The sequence below is a fragment of the Lactuca saligna genome, chromosome 5 (assembly GCF_052625555.1).
Source record: "Lactuca saligna cultivar CGN05327 chromosome 5, ASM5262555v1, whole genome shotgun sequence".
Lineage (NCBI taxonomy): Eukaryota > Viridiplantae > Streptophyta > Magnoliopsida > Asterales > Asteraceae > Lactuca > Lactuca saligna.
The window spans coordinates 209,995,901-210,018,461 of record NC_136421.1 but is presented as its reverse complement, the minus strand read 5'-3'; the positions used below and the strand labels follow the sequence as shown (position 1 = coordinate 210,018,461).

The window sequence follows — 22,561 nt, the reverse complement described above, 5'->3', positions numbered from 1 at the left end:
AAAAAAAAACATTCATTAAATTGCAAAAAAGGTTAATTTATTATGAAAAAAAATCATTCATATGTAGTCTCTCAGTGTCAACATTCCTGGCTGCAATCAAGTGGATTAATAACTAGTTAACTACTGATCCTGCAAGACTAACTTTGTAAATTTTGTATGTATGTATCGGTTCTTCAGTCCTTTAACAAATGACATGCGTGATTGTGTCATGTCCAATTGTCCATTGTGAAAAGATTAACCCTAATTAATTGGCTAATGGCTGTTAACCCCAATTAGAGAATCAGATATAATAGAAATATTAAAACTGAAAAGTGAAAATACAAGCAAAGCATATTACCGTTTCAACATTCAAGGACAGTAGAATAGCATCAGATCATCAAAAGTGATTAAGTGAAGGACAACAGTGCATCGATTCAGTGAAAAAGGAAGAATAACGTGAAGAACAGCAGTGCAATGATTGATCAGCAAGACAACGATTCAACAGAAAAGTAGATTAGTAGAAGAAGCGATTGGAGAAGACATAGAATGGAGAAAAAAACGGAAGTTTAATGGTCGTATGTAGTCATCGCTTGAAGCCTTGAAGAATCGATTAGCACTATGCGTGATTTTTTGGAAAGTTGAAACTACTAAGTTTGGATCAAAGAAAACGGGGCCCCTTACAATTGGGGGCCCTAAGCCCTACCTTTACTTATCAATGAATAAGGTCGGCCCTGGGTAAGGCAAACTATAAATAGAGAGATTGACCATTGGGTGATTTGGTAATCAAGACAAATCAGATTTCTTGGCATGATTTTGGAAAGTGTCAATTGTTTCATCTTTCTCCAAAACCGCGGATGAGAAAGAAGATAGTGTTTTCAAATTTGTTCCAATCAATTTTTGATAGGTAATCCCTGATTTGTAGCTAAAATATCAATTTAAAATATTATGAGAGATATTACATGGATTGGTATACTCCAAATTTCTTTGATTTCAATTTCAATTTTCTAAACGGTAATTAATATAATACATGACACGTGTAATTTTTAGAACTTTTGTGAAAAAAAGTGTAAAGTAGGAGAAAAAGACATGTGGACATAAAAATACTCTCTTTTATTAGGTAGGGTAAAAGTATTAACATAATGTATAGCATTTACACATTAGCAATGAGTGGCATGTGTTCTTTGGTATCAATTGAAAGAAAAAAGACATTAACCTTGATATACTTCGCATGGTGGATGTGTGTGTGGTATTTCCTAGTTTTGGAAACACATGCAATGGTTAATAAAGAGATTATAATTTATTTACTATTTTAATATCTTGAGGAAAATCAATACATGGTTGGTCTAATCGTTGGCCATTATATTTCTATTACATAACTCTTGGTTACCGAATTAAAATCCTTTTTTGGTTACTGAATTAAAGTAACTAGGTGTACAATCAATTTTGGTTAAAGGGCTTTTGGTTACCGAATTAAAGTAATTCGGTGTACAACCAATTTATTATGCGAATTTATTAAAAAAAATTGAATATAAATATTTAAATATTTAAGAACTTTTAATTTATAAAAAAATAATAAAAAATAATTATTAAAATTGATTTTTTTTTTAATTTTTTAAGTTTAAATAAATAAACAAAATAACTAATGAGCTTTAAACTGAGAAATTTTGAAATAAAAAGATAAGTCCATTAATGAAATTGATATTCATTTATTACAACATTTATTGTAATTATTAAATTAAAATATTATGTGGCGTTTATTAAAATAGAAAAAACTCATAAAATAACATTTGAAAAAAAAAAATTCAAAATAACCACAAAATAACATATGACAAATTGAATGATAATGTGACATGTGGTAAAAAAATTTCATTTATTAGAATAGATTTGGATAGTTGCCTTGAGGATTAGCGGTGAATAATTAGACATTAATTATGAAGTATTACTTTAGTAATTACGGTGATAGTAAGCGGTGAGTAATTATTAAAATAAAGTGGAGAAAAAAATATTATATAATAATAATATAGCAGTGAAAAGATAGAAAATTAGTTACAACATGGACTACGAGAATAACTAACAAAAAGAAGTTCTAAAGGAAAAATAAAATTAGTTGAGCTAAACAGTGTTGGACATGCTGAGTGTTTTTGTTATGTCTTGCTTGAGTTTTTGATTGTGTGGAAGTGTGTTGTGTGATCCATTTATGATATGTGTGTTCTTTTAATATTATATTATAATTGATTTACTTAGTTTATGCTAACACTTATTTTTTGCTTGCTGGTTGTTGTGCATTAAAACAAGTAGCTTGACATGATGCTTTGGTGAGCATGGGAGCTTTTTGGGTAGTTTTATTTAGTATCTTTGGATATAATTTCATTTGGACATGTTGGGTTTTCATCATATTATTTTTTGTGAACTTTAAACTCCAATTGATTTGTTTTGTCATGAAAATAACATTGGTGACGTTTTAATAAAATTCAAAATAAGACTTCCGCCAACATATTCTGTTAAATAAATATTTAAAAAAAAAGGTGAAAATCATGATGCTAAATGGCTTATTGAATTCATAATAATTCATTTAATAAGATGTGTATTCACTTATATACTAATTTTCTAGAAGAATTAATATGAGTTGTTAGTTGTTGTATTTAGTACCATTTATGTTTTAGGTTTTGTGCTATTTATTTTTTATCTTTGATTGTAAAAGATTGGTGAAAACAATTAGATTGGTAATGAAAAAAATAAGTCTTTTCCTTATGACCAAACTGTCCCTTTTTGTTGTTTTCGTTGCAATTATGAGTGAATTGCCCATGTTTTTGAGTTTTAAGAAGTTTGATGCAATAAATGATAATAGATCAATATGTAGTTTTTGTATTTTCAAATTTTACGTTGTAAAATAGTAGATTGACTAAATTGTTGGTTTTGATGCGTTTTTATATACCGTTTATGACCAAATTTGTGACATCCTCATTTTCACGGTCAGAAAAGACCAATTTGTTTATGCTTTATAAAAATCAGAGTATGTCTTTTAATAAAAACGTTGCAGAATTTGTTCCCATAAAAACATGATAATTTCGTTATCAAAGCATTTCCGAAGAACTATATTTGTATTCATTTTAAAACATTTGGGATGTGTCTGTGACATTTCCATTTTCACAGCCAGAAAAAACTGATTTTGTTTATGCTTTATAGAAATCAGAGTATCTCTTTTAATAAAAACGTTGCGGAATTTGTTCCCAGAAAAACATGATAATTTCATTATCAAAGCATTTCCGAAGAAATGTATTTTTATTCATTTTAAAACATTTGGGATGTCATCGTCAATACAAAAAATATAAGCATAAACAGAACTTACATTCATTTACACTAGTGATCGATATCTCCTTAATCTCTCAGTGTAATGTAACTTCACCTCGTCACCTGTGATACAAGTAAATTGAGTGGGTCAGGTTGGGAAACTTGGTGAGTACATAGGTTTTCAACCCACAATAATATAATTATTATGTTTAATCATCAAACAATTAACCCAATTACGCATCCCCATTATCTTCTTTATTCCTAAGTACCTTCCCTAAGTATTTATCCTAAGGATCGTCTCCTACATCATATTTACCTCTCATCTCCTTACATCGCATTTCCTTATATGTTTGTTTCTAAGGACTCTCCCTAAGGATCATCGCCTACATCGCATAGACAATATTGATTCAGGGATTACTCCCTCAATACGTGCCCAACAAGGGTTAAGGCATCATCGCATGAATACGTAGTTACAACATCGTCTGAACTCGTAATTCATAGTAAGGGGTTAGAGTATCATCGCATGAATATGTAGTTACAACAACTCCTGAACTCGTAATTCATCACCTGCAGGTTATGGGCCTGCTGGTGTGTTCCACGGGGTTGTCTAGAATAGTCTATGGTTGCCATCTATACTCTGGTAGATAACTACATCGCCACATTAACGGTTAAGGTTATGGTATCTCCTTTCATCCTACATCACCTATTCATCATCATCTATTTACCTAATTATCATCGCCTTTTTATCATCACATATCTCTCATCATTTTATTTCATCACACACCAACTATTTCATCTACCCATGTTTCATCTGCAACATATTTGTAGATATAAAATAAATATACCGTTTAAATCTTTTAAAACATGTATAAAATCGTTCATCCAACATAGACAGCAAGTATTCAAATAATATGCACACATAGCACGTAATTTATATAAAATATTTCATATATATGTGTAAGATGAAAGTAACTATGCACTCACCTGATAAGGTGATGATTCTGAATTCAGATAGTGTTTCGTTACTTCTTAAAACAATTTCCTTCGACAAAAACCTAGTATCATTACCACTAGGGTTTAGTCTAATATTCACCGAGACTAACTAATAGTCTAGCTATTATTATTATTATTATATAAGCGTTAAGCAACACTCTTGTATAACTCATAATAATAGCCCAAATAATTATTATAAGGTCCTAATAACATTAATATATTGAAACATAAGCTATATTAAAGGTAGGGTAGGCATAGCTCACTTACAACGGGTTTTCTCGAAAACCAAGCTTCGCTGGAGCAGCATTCTCAAGCCGAAAGGCTCTTCTTATCGGGGCCGTCGGGCACTCTGGGGCTTCCGCCTCGTGCTAGGGGGGTTCCCTAGGCTTTTCGGGGGGTTTCAAAGCTTAGAGAGAGAGAGTATAAAGAGATGAATGAAGGGTTAGGGTATGAAGAATGAAGGAGAGGGGCGTCTCTATTTATAGGAGGCTGAAGAGGTACCCACGTCATGGCCATTTGATGCCTACGTCGTGACCAGCTGGGTACAACCAGGCACAGCCTGGTGCTGGCACGTGGCATCGCATACAGTGTGGAAATCAGCCGATTTTCTAAAGTTCATAACTTTTGTATACGAGCTCCGTTTTTGACGTTCTTTATATCCAAATGTAGGTAAAAATAAGATTTACAACTTTCATTTTGACTCTGTTGGCTAATTTTCGACCGATCTTAAATTTCACAGTAGGAGGAGATTAGATTGTTAAATGACCTTGAGAAATTCGTAACTCCTTCATACGGACTCCATTTTCGTCTGTCTTTTTACCGTTGAGTTCCTATTAATGAGATTTTCAACTCTCATTTAGGTCGCGTAAGCCAAAAACCGCTCGAACTAAAATTTGAGTTTCGGGTCGTGCACTGCTAAGCCAAATCTTAGAAAAATCATAACTTCCTCATATGAAGTCAGATTTGGGCGTTCTTTTTATGGATGCTCTCAGGTTAACATATTTTAGGACTTTCATTTAGATCACTGAGGCTAAAAGTCGCTCTATCATAAATTCACTATTTACGTCTTCCCGGTGTCGTGTCGGTTCCGTCGTGAAACTTCGACGGATTATAACTTCTTCGTTATAACTCGGATTTCGGTGCTCTTTATATGTACGGATCCCTTGAGAAATATTCTACAAATTGGTTAAATAATCTTTTGTCGAAAAATCATTTTCGACCCCTATTATCTCTAAATTGACTAGCACGGACCTACGGGCGTTACAAAATTGCTCTTCCATTTTTTGCTACAATTATAACCAAATTGCCCCTGCAATAAAGTTGTCCTTATACCTACACTTTATTATTTTTAATAACGACATACATCGCCTATGCAATGCAATGTAACGCCCACCATTTATATCACCGATTGTCATTTATTTCAGCTTTTTGACCATTTCTATTACATTACAGTGCAAAAAATATGTTGCAATTTTTTTACAGCAACAATTATAGCAACCCCCGTTGTCATTTATTTCAACTTTATGGACCGTTTTGCCGTCCATTGTCTTTCATACGGTAATCGAATAGGTGATTTGGAGAACTTAATGTTAAATTTGAATGAACCCAGTCTCGTAGCAACACAAGGGCATACCCCCTAGCTATAAGGAAAAAAATAACTTCTTTGATGTAAAAGTGTATTGTATTCAACTTCTAAGCCAATCTTTTTTTATTTTTTGCTATTTTCACCGATATTCCAAACACAGATGACCATTTTTCTTTCGTTTGGTTGAAACCCTAAAAAGCTTAAAGTTGCCCTGTTAATCGGAAGTTGGAAGGAGGTAGGAAAAAGTGGATCTCTTGGGAGAGGGATGAGGTTAATAGAGTAAGAGAGGAAGAAGATAGTCGGTTATGCAAAATGATCAACAATATTAAATAAGGAGAGTTTAAGGCAAATGACGAAAGTATCCTCACATGATTTGCACATGAGAACATGGCTCCAAATTTACTGAGTCGCACAAAAGAACCATACATTCAAAAAATTTAAACCATATTGATCATCCTTTGAAGACAATAATAATAATAATAATAATAATAATAATAATAATAATAATAATAATAGAACTTCGATTTTTATTTTTTTGAAAACAAAAAGACCGTTTATGAAGATTTTCGATTTTTAAATGGAACTTACCCTATGAAACATTTGTGCTTCAACACATTATAACACAAAACATACTTTGGATTATAAACCATTTGGTTAAAAATATAATAATTAATTTGTAGCTTTGTGGCTTTAAGTCAAAAAGAACGTAGAATATAATACTCTGAGCAACAGAAAACACAAGAAAAACACTCCATGACCGTTTATTTTCCATTTAATTTTGGCTTCAAAATCTAATATTTCCACATTTGTTCAAAGGGTTCCCCAACAAATCTCCTAAAAATTTTCACAAGAATATATAGTCGATTTCTTTTTTAGAGTTTGGGAACTCACTCGGCAATCGAACTCTGCTCCATTCGTACACCAGAGGTAAAGTTGCTTTGATCATCTCTCTTTCCTTTTTCTCGATAATTCTAGAGTAATTTTAGGATTCCGCTATGATTGTTTTGATTTTGATCAGTATACTGTAGCAATTTTAGGGTTTTTGTTTGTGAGCAATTGCAGTGTAGGAATATTCCTTGTGGAACATGAACGATGTATTGACGTATTGTAGTTTGATTTTAGTTTACAGCCATTGATGAAGTAATCCAAACACAATTTGATGATCATCTGATAATATTTTTTTCTCGATTTCTTTATATTGTGTGTGTACGATCGTGTTGTTCTTCCTTCTCCTTTCTCATGATTCTTGATTGGAAGCTTATAATGGCAAACATTGCTGCTAATCAATCCTATATAATGCATCTAATTCGTTTTCCTGAAATTCTGTAGGAAAATCCAGCGTGAAAAGCGATTGATTACAATGAACTATGGATTCAGCTTCAAGAACACTCGCCTAAAATCATCAACAGCTATGCAAACATTTCGCTTCGCATTGTTTATGGCCTTCGGCATTTGGTTATTATACCAGATTAATCAATCATACACAAAGAAGAGTGTCACTGGTGAGATCTTCTCAATCCATCTCAACAACCAGCGAATTTCCAGCATATTGGGACGAAAAGAGCGAGTCACACCATTGAAGTCGACTCACCGAGTCAACTCAGAAGTGATCCTAGATGATACAACTAATAATCAAGGTGAACTCCATGACAATGTCCAAGAACAGGAATCGATAGCAACAGAAGTGTTGACTAAGAAGTCAAACGATCATGAACTTAAAGAGCCTGAAGATGGTGTTTATAGATTTCTTGATGAAAATGGAATTCCTGAGGCTGATCGTGAAAAGTTGGTCGGGAATGAGTCGACTCGGTCGAGTAATGATAATTGAAACCCATGTATGAGTTCAAAACAGTATTTTCAACCTTTTCCTATAGTTAGAAAGTATATATATACAAAATATTCTACTTGTATATGTATCAGAATAAAAATGTCTATTAAGATCTCCATTTATATCAAAATTACGCTCAAGATTAGCATTTGTGGAATTGAATGAGTTTGCAAGACTCTTATAACATTTAATAATCATGAATGTCCAAAAAGATGATATTTTCTATATTGTCCCAACACATGCAATATTTTCTTTTTTTGAAAAATTTGTTTTCCAAATCCGTAAATATGTCATTTATTGATCGTTACAACATATTTGTAAGATTGATTGTGATGTACATTCTTGATACTTGATCATTAGATAAAAACTTTTGTTAAATATTTGAGAAAAGTTATTATTCCCTGGAATCAACCATATAACTATTGAGATATAGGGTGGACGCGTATGTACAAGTTACTCAAAATCGTTTAATGCTAGTTAGTGGTGTTTAAGATAAATATTATGAATTAGAAATATAGAAATACCCAAGTATCACAGTGAAAAAACTTTTTTTAATGTCATTTATATGTTTTTATTACATTTTTTTAAAACATTCTAATATTCTAGTCGGCATAGCTTATGGTTTGCAATAAAATAGTCTAAAGTTTTCGTTATTCATCAAAATAACAACAAATTTCATAGTGGTGGCAGTTTTTAAGAGTTTTTAAGAAAAAAAAAAAAACTTGTAAACTAATGTTCCACAATGGAAGTTTTTATCTTTTATTTTAAACAAAAGGTCTGTAATCTAGAAGTTATTTCAAATAACTTTTGTTTTTATATAATTTTACATATTTAATAGCTACCATCTATTTTTACTAAACACTTGCGCATTAATAAAACCTACACATCTAAGTGCTAGTTTTTCCAAACATAGTCCATGTATTTATGCATCTTTTTAGATTTTATAGTTTGTCACGTTAAGATGAACATCTATCAAAATATGTAACCAACTCCATAAGGATGGACCCCTCTATGGACAACGTTGTGGAATTGTCTTTTGACAATTATTTTGTAATCGTGGAATTAAATTTGACAATGACAATGTGGAATTATTTTGTATCCTATGAAATTATCATCTTTTATACAGAAGGAGGTTTGGTAAAGATAATTTTTATAAAAGTATTCAATCTTTTGAGAAAATTTTATAAGTCAAATTAATTCATCGAGCAACTTATATATAGTTGTAGGTTCATGGATGATAATCAATGGTGTCTCTAAGCAGGGTCATCCCTAAGGGTGTGCATGATGTGCAACCCTATAGGGATGGAAATTCGGTTGATATACATATTAATCTTCAAATATATGTTAGATGTATATTTTTTTAGTTAATAAAAGTAGTGTAGCTGAAATTACTTAGGCACTTCCCTTCAATTTAATCCAACCATGTTCGACTTATGATCCCTCTTTTTTCTCCTTTACTAAAAAAATGTGTTTAGGGTCCATTTTTACTCTTCTCACGCCAACTGAATACATCATGCCAACAATGAGAAAACATAATTTTTATGTTCCCTTTAATATATATCTTTCTAGGTTGTTTCATTTGGTGACAAGAAAGTTAGTTTTAGAAGATAGAAACATATATTATCTTTCCTACATTCTAACTTGAAATATGTTATAGAAATACTTAGTGGCAATGATGTTCAACACTTTCTAATGTTGTTTACAATATGTGTTGAAATTTTTACATAAGTATTGCATAGATGATGTGAATGACTCTATACACATAGATCTACTCCGGGAAACTGATCAACAATTAATGGAAATTAGTGTAGCGGAAACTGATATAGTTAAAGAGGGTCACATGTGGTAAGAAACAATCAAGGGTATATTTTAATCTCTCATGGGTATTCAATATGTTTCTCAAAAGAATCATAAGTATATCGGTGATGATGACGTTTCTACATATGAGGATGTCGAATACCTAGGCATGCTTGATGCTTCCTTTATAAATGATTCAAATCTGTCTCCTTGCAAGTAGCTATTACAATATTGTTTTGGGATACCAAACCTTGAAATAAGTACTTCCTATGATGGTTGGTTGAAGGATGAATACATTGGTATGGGAATAAAAACACATTACTAATGTATACATACCCTAATGCCATGTGCAAACTTCATTTATGCACGCACACAATCATACAACCAAAAGCCAACAACATATATTAAAACCTACAAATATTTAATAGCAAAGAAGGTTTTCAACTAGCTATAGATTGAAATGTGTTCAAGAAGGCTTTCATTACAAAATGAAAATATCTATAAAAGAAAGGTTTGAGGCAAAATGTACTCATGAAAAATACACATCATGCATAAGGGCTAACCTATTTAAGGGTGCTCGATTTTTCCAAGTGTTTTTTTTTTTTTTTTTTTTTTTTTGCAAACACACATTTTAAAAAAATGTGATTATACCCCAACCATTATCAAGTTAATTAATAAGTGTTGAGGACATTAGTTGAAAGAGGTTATACTTGATAACCACAGTAGAGTACATAAGTGAAAGGAAATCGTTTGAGATTTCAATTTGAAGTTCAAAGTTGGCGTTTTCTATAACAAACTTGGCAGGAAAAGTGCTATGTACTATAACTTTTGAAGGAAATCCCAAAAGATTTATTTTCCATTATTCCCACACATTATCACAATTTGAATAAGGCAAATATAGGCACCATGATACATACTCAGATGGATGTCTAAGATTAGTTTAAGTTATCTTCACCATAAATGATTGCACGATACACATTTTTCAGTGCCATAAGTGGGTGAATATTTGCACGTTAATACTTGTCAATCTAACACTAATATTTTGCAAATATGTCTATTTCGTAAATACACATGACGAGCACTTGTAATACATGATGTTCACCTTTAGGGTCACTTAAATGTCACAATGTTACTAGAGATCACCATATATGGTAACATAAAAATATTGCTTGTTGTTTATGGAATTTGCAAGTCAGAGTAGGCATGCGTTTTAAAGAAAATACACGAATGAACTAGGGATTTGGAAAGTTAACCTTAATGTATAACAACCTTAAATCCATTGAGGTATCCATTACAATAATCTTCCATTTATGTATTGGAACAACCCTCGTGTTGATTAAATATTTTGATCAATCAAAAAAAAATATCAAATATGGTTTGCAGAAAATATAGGTCCCAATGTCATAAAAACCAAAGTTTAATGTAACAAAATTTTAAAATATGGAGGTGTAACTATCTAATATTATAACATATAACTTTATCAAAACCAGTACCTTGTAATATAGCCTTTTAGATGTCCATAACTACCTTAAACGTCTTCACCTCTAAGTTGAGTACTACTATCAATGTTCAACATGTTACAGTTCAAGCAAATTGCACTTTCCTTGAACCAATACATATAAAAACATCCCTTTTTAGTTTTATATTTAATAAACCATAAGAATCATTTTAATATAAAATAAACTTTATTTGAGGAATTTCAGTCCTAATATCTCAAAAGATTAAAAGAGGTTTTATAGGAGGGTCATCAATTTAAATATCATTAAATATGATAATTTACGACAGCATAACAATAAACTTAAAAATATCTCAAATCTTGTAAGACTCGATCTCTACTTGCACCTAAATACATGTCAAAGTCGTAGTTTAGGTATTAGGAATGCTTAGTGAGTAATATCAGGACTCCATTACTTTTGTAGTCTAGGAATCACTCATTCCTTGACCTATGTTGTATCTTTAAAAATATTTTGAAAATTCTTTACAACACTTAACTCTTTATTCAAATGAAATAGTTACTCTTTACTCTTTTGAAAAATCACATAGAACTCCTATAATTCTTTTTATTAAACAATATCCAATTCTTAAACTCTTACTATTTTATATAAACTCTTTGGTTAATCTATTTATTCTCTTCTCTTTGAAACACTCTTAAGTAAAAACAAAAAGAACTCTTAGTTAAACTCTTTTACTCATTTACAATTTAAATCTCACAAATTGTATAAATACACATACTCATCATAAATGGAAATAATGAAATGCATGATGCAATCTATACCCAAAGTGTTCTCCTATTTGTTCAATTCATAATTCTTGTTTCGATGCAAATGAAGACTATGACATATTTATCACAAAGCACCGTATATCACGACCTCTCTCATTTCTTATTGGTCTCTTTATGGGTATGGGTGAGCTATCAATCACTAATTTTTTACATGAGGTAACTACCCCCATGCACAAGTGAGGCATGTATAGAATACCTCAATACCCTTTTTGGGTTACTCTTAATCTTGTTTTCCATGGAATTTGGAGGGACACACTAGTCTTTCTTTGGGTTTGTGATTACAAGTTATCTTTCAAAGAAAATACCACAACATGTAGAAACAAACCGAATGTTGAAATTAAGGTTTTAAGGGAACAACTTCAACGTATTTATAAGGCATACATTTTAAAGATGAAAGCATTTAAGGCAAGAGAAGCAACCTTAAAAATCATAAAGGGGTGATTATGCCAATAAGTATAATATTTTGCGAGATGATTGGTTAAAGGTGCAGACTCGTAACCCAGACACTACTATCAGAATTGATGTCAAAAGCTAACAAAATCGTGATATTGAGACAAGAAACTTTAGGTACATGTATGTATGGATTGGTGCTTTAAAGAAAGGATTTGTAGCAGGGATAATGGACTTTCTTTGACTTGATGGGGCTTTCATGAAAGGACCTTACCCAGGTTAAATTTTACATGATGTAGTAAGATTTATGTGACATCCCCATTTTTCACGGACAGAAAAGACCGATTTTGTTTATGCTTGTTTAAAAATCAGAGTAACATTTAACATAAAAGTGTTGCGGAATTTGTTCCCAGAAAATATGATAAATACATTATCAAAGCATTTCCAAAGAAATGTATTTTTATTCATTTTAAAACATTTGGGATGTCTTCGTCAATACATAAACATAAGCATAAACAGAATTTACATTCATTTACCCTAGTGATCTACATCTCTTTAATCTCTTAGTGTAATGTAACTTCGTATCGACACCTATGATACAAATAAGCTTGAGTGGGTCAAGTTGGGAAACCTGGTGAGTACATAGGGTTTTCAACCCAAAATAATATAATTATTATATTTAAACATCAAACAATCAACCCCATTACACATCCCCATTATCTTCTTAAGGATTTACCCTAAGAATCAACTATTCCTCGTTCATTCATTCCTAAGGATCATCCTAAGGAAATGGCACGAAGACCATAGTTTCTAATGACACAGTTGTCAAACACAACTGCTAATATTATCACTTAAGCGCATCTACCAAAATTGTGACATTCTCTATGAGGCGCTTCTGCCGATATTGTCATTTAGACGCTACTGTCATGGTTATAATGTTCTCTATTAGGTGCAGCTGCCGATACAATCTTTAGAGCGCATCTGCTAGGATGTTTATCGTAGATCAACAACATCTACAGGTTGTGGCGCAGTTACTAGTGCTCATCTATAGGATACTAGGTCCATTGCTGCCAATGTTCACCTATAGGGCACTAGGTCCATACCACTAATATTCATCTATTTCAGCTTGCACCCCTTGTCCTTCAACATATTTTGTAGATATAAAAATACATATACAGTTTAAAACATGTATAAAAATCTCTCACCCAACATAGATATCATGTATTCAGACAATATGCACACATAACACGTAATTTATATCAAATACTTCATATCTATGTATAAGATGAAAGGGACAATGCACTCACAACACGTAATTTATATTAAATACTGCATATCTATGTGTAAGATGAAAGGGACCATGCACTCACTTGTTAAAGTGATGATTCCAAACTCGGACAGCACTTCGCTTCTTAACAATATAATTTCCTTCGACGAAACCTAGTATTATTACCACTAGATTTTAGTTTAATATTTACCGTGACTAATTATTAGTCTTATTATTATTATTATTATTATTATTATTATTATTATTATTATTATTATTATTATTATTATATAAGCGTTTAAATAATACTTTCCAACCACTATGTACAGACAGGGGTCAGACATAAAACACCGGAGGGCAGGACCATTTTGGCATATAGCACTTCTGAAATCCAACAATCCTATGCGACCCTTTAAACCAAGTTCCCCGTACCGTGAGTAGTTAAAAACATATTATAACAACACTTATATAAGTTATAATAATAGTTCAAATATTTATTATAAGTTCATAATAACAATACTAATTTTAAATATAAACTATATTTAAAATATGGTAAGGATAACTTACTTACAAGGGGGTTTTAGCTAGGAGTCGAACTCTGCAGGGGCAGAACTTCATCGCTGAATCTTTCTAAGAAAGATTCGTGCAGCGCTTCAACGCTCACCTTACTATATTAAAACTATAGAAAGAGAAGTCGAATCACGAGGGACCGAAATGCTCAGTGGATCAGAAGAGAAAGACTCTTGAATCAAGAGAATGGTGTAATAAATATGAGAGCTCAAGCCTCTTATTTATAGTAATTGAATTTACAAAAACTACCCTCCATAATTACTTAATGACCTTATAGTTATATAAACGACTAAACACCCCTTCATAATACTATTTTAAATAGATTTAATGGTATCTGTACTAAACTAATGTCGAAAGTACTCAACACTAGTCTTATAATAACCGCATCGTCGATACCTTTCTAATGATATATACATTTGTATATATATGTGTACGTATATATGATTTATACTTTATTTTAATACGTAAATATGTTATTATAATTTGTAACTCGTTCATACGAACTCCGTTTTTGACGTTCTTTATATCTATGCGTTGGTATTTACGGGTACTACAACTTTAATTTAGACGTCGTCTGCTAATTCTCACTCTATCTCAGATTTACAAAACTGTATCGAATTTATCGTGCTCGAAGAGTAGGGACCAAGTTTCGTCCATATCGTTAACATATGAGATCTACTCTCGACATTCTTTATATCCACGCGTAGGTAAAAACAAGATCTAAAACTTTCATTTAGACTCCGTTGGCTAATTCTCGACCGATCTTAAATTTAATAGTATGAGGAGAATATACTGTTAAATGTCCGCGTAAAATTCTTAACTTCTACATACAGACTTTGTTTTCGTCTGTCTTATTATCGTTGAGTTCCTATTAATGAGACCTTCAACTCTCATTTAGGTCGCGTAGGCCAAAACCGCACGAATTAAAATTCGAGTTTCGGGTCGTGCACTGTTATGCCAAATCTTAGAAAATTCATAACTTCCTCATACGAAGTCAAATTTGGGCGTTCTTTTTTTGTATGTTATCGGTTTAATGTATGCTAAAAAAAATTTTTAGATCACTAAGGCAAAAAACTCCTCTACCGTAAATTCACTATTTACGTCTCCAGTTGTCGTGCCGATTTTGCCGTAAAACTTCGACGTGCCATAACTTTTTCGTTATAATTTGAATTTCGGCGTTCTTTATATGTACGGAACACTTGTAACATATACTACAACTTGGTTAAGATTAAAACTTCTAAATAATTTTCCATCAAAAACTCATTTTTGATGCTCATCATCTCTAAATTGACTAGCCCGAAGCTGCGGACGTTACATTGGTGTGACATCCCCAAATTCACGGTCATTTTTAAAAAAATTAGTTATGCTTATTTGAAAATCAGAGTATTCATTTTAAAGAATAATATTGTGAAATGTGTTCCAAAAAAACATGATAAATATATTATCAAAGCATTTCCGAAGAAATGTATTTTGTTTAAATTATAACTTTGGGATGTCATCGTCAATATAGAAACATAAGCATAAACATACATTACATTCATTTACACTAGTGATTTACATCTCCTTTAATCTCTCAGTGTAATGTGGCTTCGTATCGATACCTGTGATACAAATAAACTGGGTGGGTCAGGCTGGAAACCTAGTGAGTACATAGGGTTTTCAACCCACAATAATAAATTTATTATGTTTCATCTTCAAATAATTAACCTGATTACCCATCCCCATTATTTTCTTAAGTATCTTCCCTAAGAATCATCTATTCCTTAATATTTATTCCCAAGGATTGTCCTATGGAATAGTCACGATGTCCATCGTTGTCAGGGTTTATATAACAGGCACTAAGTCCATAGATGTCGATGTTATTTGTTAGGCACTAAGCTCATAGTTGCCAGGGTTTATCTCTTTTATTGACAGTATTATCTTAGTGAGTCCACCCACAATACATGTCAATGGGTTATTAGACTAAATCTGATGAATATATCGTTCATAACACCTACAGGTTGCGAGCATGCTAGTGTTCCACTGGACTGTCTAAAATAGTCCGTTGTTGTCATATATACTCTGCTAGATGACTAGTCCATCGCTTAGGTCGTCGCTTCTCATCATCTTTCACCTCTCATCATCTACATCTCATCTCATCTTTAATTTACCCATCTTTACCCATCATAATTATAGGTATAAAATATGTATACAGTTTAAATCGAATAAAACATGTATGTTTAGTTCATCCAGCATAGATATCAAGAACACAGATAATATGCACACATAGTACGTAATTTATATTAAATACTTCATATCTATGTCTAAGATGAAAGTAACTATGCACTCACTTGTTAAAGTGATGATTCCAAAGTTGGACAACGCTTCGCTTCTAACAATTCTATTTCCCTTAGATGAAACCTAGTAGCATTACCGCTAGATTTTAGTCTAATATTTATTGAGACTGTTTACGAACGATATCGTTTTATAAGTGTTAAACAATACTTTTCAACCACTATGTACAGATAGGGGCCAGACATGAAACATCGGAGGGCAGGACCATTTTGGCATTATAGCACTTCTAAAATCCAACAACCCTATGCGGCCCTTCAAACTAGATTCCCCGTACCGCGAGTAGTTAAAAGATATTATAATAACACTTTGTATATTATATTTTATTATATATATATATATATATATGTATGTATGTATATATATATATATATATATATATATATATATATATATATATATATAGTTTATAAGTTCATAATAACGATATTGAACTTAAATATAAGCTATATTTAAAGTAGGGTAAACATAACTCACTTACTAGGAGGTTTGGCTAGGAACCGGGCTCTGTGGGGACAGAACTTCCGGGCCGAAAGCGCTTCTTCTCGAAGCCTTATGGCGCTCAGGGACTCACTTCTAACACCTAAGATGTGTTAGAGAAAAGCTTATAAGGTTTGGGAGAAGAGAAGTGGAGAGGTGTGAAGAAAATGGGAGATTTGCGCCTCTATTTATAGGTTGAGTTCGGTGCGAACATGGGGAATTCAAGAGACAAACGCGGGATGTTACTGAACGATGGGCATTCCCTAGCTGAACATTGGACATTCATGGCCACGTGTTACCATCTGGTGGCAAGGCGTGGTGAGGAAGCAGTGGCTCAGATCACGCCACGTGTTGCATCCTGGTTATTCCTAAAACTAATTATCTTCTAACATCGATAAATTTTGCATACAAGATCCGTTTTTAACGTTCTTTATATCCACATGTAGATAGCAATGGGGTCTACAACTTTCCTTTTGACCCCATCGGCTAATTCTCGACCGATTTTAAAATTAACAGTATGAGAAGATTACACTGTTAACGACCGTGTAAAATTATAACTTCTACATACGGACTCTATTTTCTAATGTCTTTTATTGTTGAACTCCTATTAATGATATATTCAATTCTCATTTAGGTTGTGTCGGCTAAAAATCGATCGATCTAAAAATTGATTTCTAGGTTGTGCACTGCTAGGCTAAATCTTAGAAATATCATAGCTTTCTCATACGAAGTCAGATTTTGATCTTTCGTTTAGATCCTTAAGGCTAAAAAGTGATTTATCAAAAATTCACTTTTTACGTTACGCGGTGCCGTGCCGGTTTAGCCGTAAAACTTTGAGATGTCATAACTTATTCGTTATAACTCAGATTACAGCGTTCTTTATATGTATGGAACCTTTGTGACATATATTATAACTTAGTTAAGATTGTTTATTCTAAATAATATTCTATCAAAAAGTCATTTTTAACGCTTATTATCTCTAAATTGACTAGCCCGAATCTGCGGGCGTTACAAATGGAATATATCATTTGGCATATTTTGTGGTTAAAGCATAGACTTTGAACTCGTGGACATAGTTTTTAGGCAATTTAGGTAATGACTTAGGGTTAGCTTCAAATGAAAAATTCACATTTATAACAGACATACAAACGTTAAATGTATTGTATTTTATTTGAATTGCATTTTGATGTATGCACTCACATAAGTCCATATTTTTTGTAGGGTGTACCGCCTACCATTGAAAATTTGTTTCTTTATACATAGCACCGTTACTATCTTCGTTACATATACAAGAGCATGAAGTTGCGTTGGAAAGGGAAGGAGTTCAAGGAAATTCATTGGAATTGTGCTATGACATATAATGTGCAAGATTTTTAAAAATGAAGGAAAGAACTCATAAAACTAATACATAATGTTTTTAGTGTTGAAACAAATGCCTCCTCAATACTAGGCACACTCCCACTTCACTACATAATGTTTTGAGTGGTTAAACAAATACCTCCTTAATACATACTTGTGCTATGACCATTTTTTATTATTAGGAATTGAGCAAAATTTCTTATGTATTCTATTGTTTGACAGGGAGAACACATTGTAATGTTGTGTTAAACAACATTTGTGACTCATTTGGTAGAAAATTAGATGATGGACATGATGCACCAGTTATCACTTGCTTGTAGTTCATCAGAAGGTACATAATGAAGAGGATTTTCAACGTTGAAAAAGTAATTGGAAAAGCAACATGCCCTTTGACACTAATGCTACAAAGATATTGCAAAATACCAGTAGAGTATATAACAACATTATGTGGAAATAGGAAGTACCAAGTCAGTGGACCTTGGCAAGACCAATATGTAACTGATGTGAGTTAAAGAATTTGTGTGAGATTAGGGTGTCTAAGCCAATAATTAAATTGATATATTCTTGAATTAGAAACAAAGTTCTTTTTGGGTTACCCTCAGAACTAGCAACTGAGAAGGATTGCATTTGGAGAAAGATGATGATTTGTTAGTTTATTATGTGAATAATAAATTAATTAGAAATTAAAAAATGATTTATTAATATATTATATGATTAATATATTAATTGGAAGTTGTAATTATTAATTTAGGGTTAATAAAAAAAATAATTAGAATTAATTAAGATGGAAAGAGTGTAGCTGACAATGTTTAAAAGTTAAACAATGGAAGGGCTCCAGAACCTTCCCTTGTGGTTGGCTTTGGAGTACGCTTATGGGACATTCTGGAAGCCTCCCTGGTATAAGGAAACTGGATAACTACCTGGATTAAGTATATTATTCTTTTATTTCATATTAGGGTTTCCACGGTTATCCTATTAGCTATAAATAAGATCCCTTGGGTTCACAATTTTGGTCTACTCCTACATAATTAGAAGAGCCGAATTTATGCTCTCTTCTCATCTCTCCTCTTGATTTCTTGTTGCTAGGGTTTGAGTAGAAACCATTAGAGGCATCATCTCTTTAGGGTTAAGATTTCCCAAGTTCAACAACTACAATGATTGATGTGATTTCTTTACAATAAAAAATCAAAAGGTATGTAATCCTAAACTTAGTAATTTTGAAATTCATTAGGATTACGTTAGGTTTAATTGTTCATTGTATGTTGTCATCAAGGTGTATGATATAGATGTTTTTATACGATGCATGTACCCTATTAATTGTTAATTGTTTTTCCTCATTGTACATGTTTTGTTTTCTATAAAACTTATTAGTGGTATCAGAGCTTTGACTTGTCAAACATTGATTGCACATGAGATGAATTGGAAAAACTTGTTGTTCGCAAAGCCTGTTTACATGACGTGGTATTACTTCTGCCATGATGTGGCAAACATATTTTTTTTTTTTTTGTAATTATCTACCGAATTTGATTTATGGTATTATTTTTGGTAATTATCTGGTATTGGTTCTACCTCATTTCGAATTTTGAATCTTTTGTGTGATAATTAATGAAACCCTAAATATTAGGAGATATCATCATTTGATCATTTTAATTAGATAAATTAAATTGAATTATCCATTATGAATTTAATAATTAATTTAATTGTAAAGTAATTAAAAGATAAGTATAAACATTCTAGGTTTAAATTGATTAATTACTTATATGATAATTTGGATAATTAATATTTAAACCTTGTATTTTGAAAAAAATTTAAAATATATCTTAAACTATATATGATTAAACGTTTAATATATTATATGTATAAGACAAGTCAGTCAATCAATAGTATGCCTTATTCACGAAGCCATGATATAAGGTGGCATAAGGAAACGACCTATAAAATGACCATTGAATAAGTGTCTATTCTCACCCACCGCTCCCTTACGTGGTGGAGGGTCATTAGTCGAACAGGTTGATAGGACATATCCTCTTAAAAGTATGATGATATTAAAGTACTAGAACCTTTTATCCAAATCCCAACTCTAGTTACTTTAGGATAAAATGTGAAATGTATGCTAATCCATGAAAACACACATAATTCTTTATATGTCGTTAGTGGAGCGTGCATGGTTAGCCACACACTAATTTGGGACTATAAAGTTGAGTGCTTGACAAATCGAAAATTACCAATTTTAATTGAGCGTGAATGGATTAACGCCTTACCGACATATTAATTTGAGATGATAAATGACCTCGAGGTTGTCATGCGGGTTTGCATGGTTATTCACATCTTATTTGTGATCCTCGGCATCCCAGACACAAATTAAAGAGCATAATTTTAGATTAAATATGTCATTGATAAGATTCAATGAATCTCAAATGATTTAGGAATTTCGTGTTAGATTGAAATTGGTAAATTTGTATTACCTACCTTAATAAATTCACAATTAGATTACAATATCCCTTTATTTGTTATGAATTGTATTTTGGATCCTAGCCTTGAATATTTATTTTGGGCTAAAATATTAAGGATTTATATCACTAGCTAAAACCATGTTTCTTTGTATAGATGTCTGGAAATGATGAACTCGCTACTACTCAAACCGGTCCCTCCAACTCAAACTTCTCCTTACTCTCGATTATGTAAAAAGAGAAGCTCACTGGTCCCAACTACATGGATTGGATCAGAAACTTGAAGATGAATCTTCGATACGAAGGAAAAACTATATCCTCGAAAATCCTCTTGTTGAAATCGATTGTTCCACCGCTACTCCTGAGGAAATCACTTCCTACAATAAACATTCTGATGACGCCTCTAAGGTTGCTTGCATCATGGTGGCCACTATGGCACCTGCGCTGGCCAAGTTCTATGAGGAGTTCTAGCCATATGAGATGAGTCTTGACCTTGTTGGAAAGTTCCACAAGAAGGTGAGACAAGAGTGCTATGAAGTGGTCATGTCTCTTATGGAATGCAAGCTTAAGGAAGGAGAATTTTTTGTTCTCAAGTACAAAAGATGCAAAGGTACATAGAGCAAATAAAAATGCTCAATGTGTTGTTTGACAAGGTGTTGGCCATTGACATGGTCCTTAACTCCTTGCCTCATAGTTATGGTCAGTTTGTTCTAACTTATTATTTGAACAACATGGAGACGACATTGACCCAACTCCATAACTTATTGCAAGCTGCTGAGTCGGGGATGAAGAAAAATCATGTTCCTTCTACGAAAAGTGTTCCTATCCTTTCCATTGGATCTAGCAAATGGAAAAATAGGAAGACTCCTTCCCAATCCAACAAAAAAAGGAATGCCCATGCTGGAGGGTCTAGTAGTAGACCCAAGACAAAGCCCAACTTTGATGTCCCTTGGATAAGTGATCCAAAAGAGGCCACTTGCTTCCATTATGGCAAAAAGGGTCATTGGAGAAGAAGCTGCCCTAAATACTTGCAGGAATTGAAAGATGGAAAGATAAAGGCATCCTCATCAGGTATTTACACTATCCAAGTCAATAACACATAACTTTCTTAGTCTTGGGTCCTTTGTCACATGATGTGGTTTCCACATTTGTTCTGATTTATAAGGTTTAAGTGAAAGTGAGCAAGTGGAGCATGGGAAGCTCAATCTGATCATGGGAAATAGGCGATCTTCACTTGTTACCAAGATTGGGACATTTAGGCTAGTGCTTAGTAGTGAGGTTAGAATTGATTTGTTTAATTGTTTCTAATCGTCATAAATGACACGTTACATTATTTCTTTTCATGCATTGTTCAGACAAGGTTTTAAATATTCTTTTGATAATGATATTGGTTCAATTTTTGCCTTAAAAAATAGTGTTTTATATTTAAATCTTTACCTTGTAATGGAGTGTATGAAACTGTGACTTATGTTGATAACCTAGGCAATAATGTGTTTCATATTGATTCATCCAATGTTGTAGACAAGGCATGTTTGTGGCATTGCCATCTTGGGCACATAAACAAGAAATGCATCGCCCAAATCTAAAAGGATGTAGTGTTGGAATCATTTTATTTTAGGACAGATGATGAATGTGAATCTTGTCTCTTGGACAAGATGAAAAAACCACCTTTAATTAGAACAAGTGAATGAGGTGAAGGATTTTTGGACCTAATCTATACGGATGTGTGTGGCCCATTCAGATCCACCACAAAAGATGCTAATCGATATTATGTAACATTTGCGAATAATTATAACAGATATGGTTATATCTAGTTGATCAAACATAAATCAAAAACCTTTGAAAATTTCAAAGAGTTTAAGCACGAAGTTGAGAATCAATTAGGCCGAAGATAAAGATACTCAGATCTGATAGAGGTGGTGAGTATCTTAGTATCGATTTCCGCTACTATATTAAGGAA

General features: G+C 32.4%; 1 long non-coding RNA gene across 1 annotated transcript; it reads left to right on the top strand.

Annotated features, from left to right (window-relative positions):
- Window positions 1–6,609: 6,609 nt before the first annotated feature.
- Window positions 6,610–7,833, top strand: LOC144997730 (uncharacterized). Its single transcript, XR_013659919.1, has 2 exons — window positions 6,610–6,775; window positions 7,178–7,833. It is a non-coding gene; the product is annotated as an uncharacterized LOC144997730 (long non-coding RNA).
- The last annotated feature ends 14,728 nt before the right edge of the window (window positions 7,834–22,561 follow it).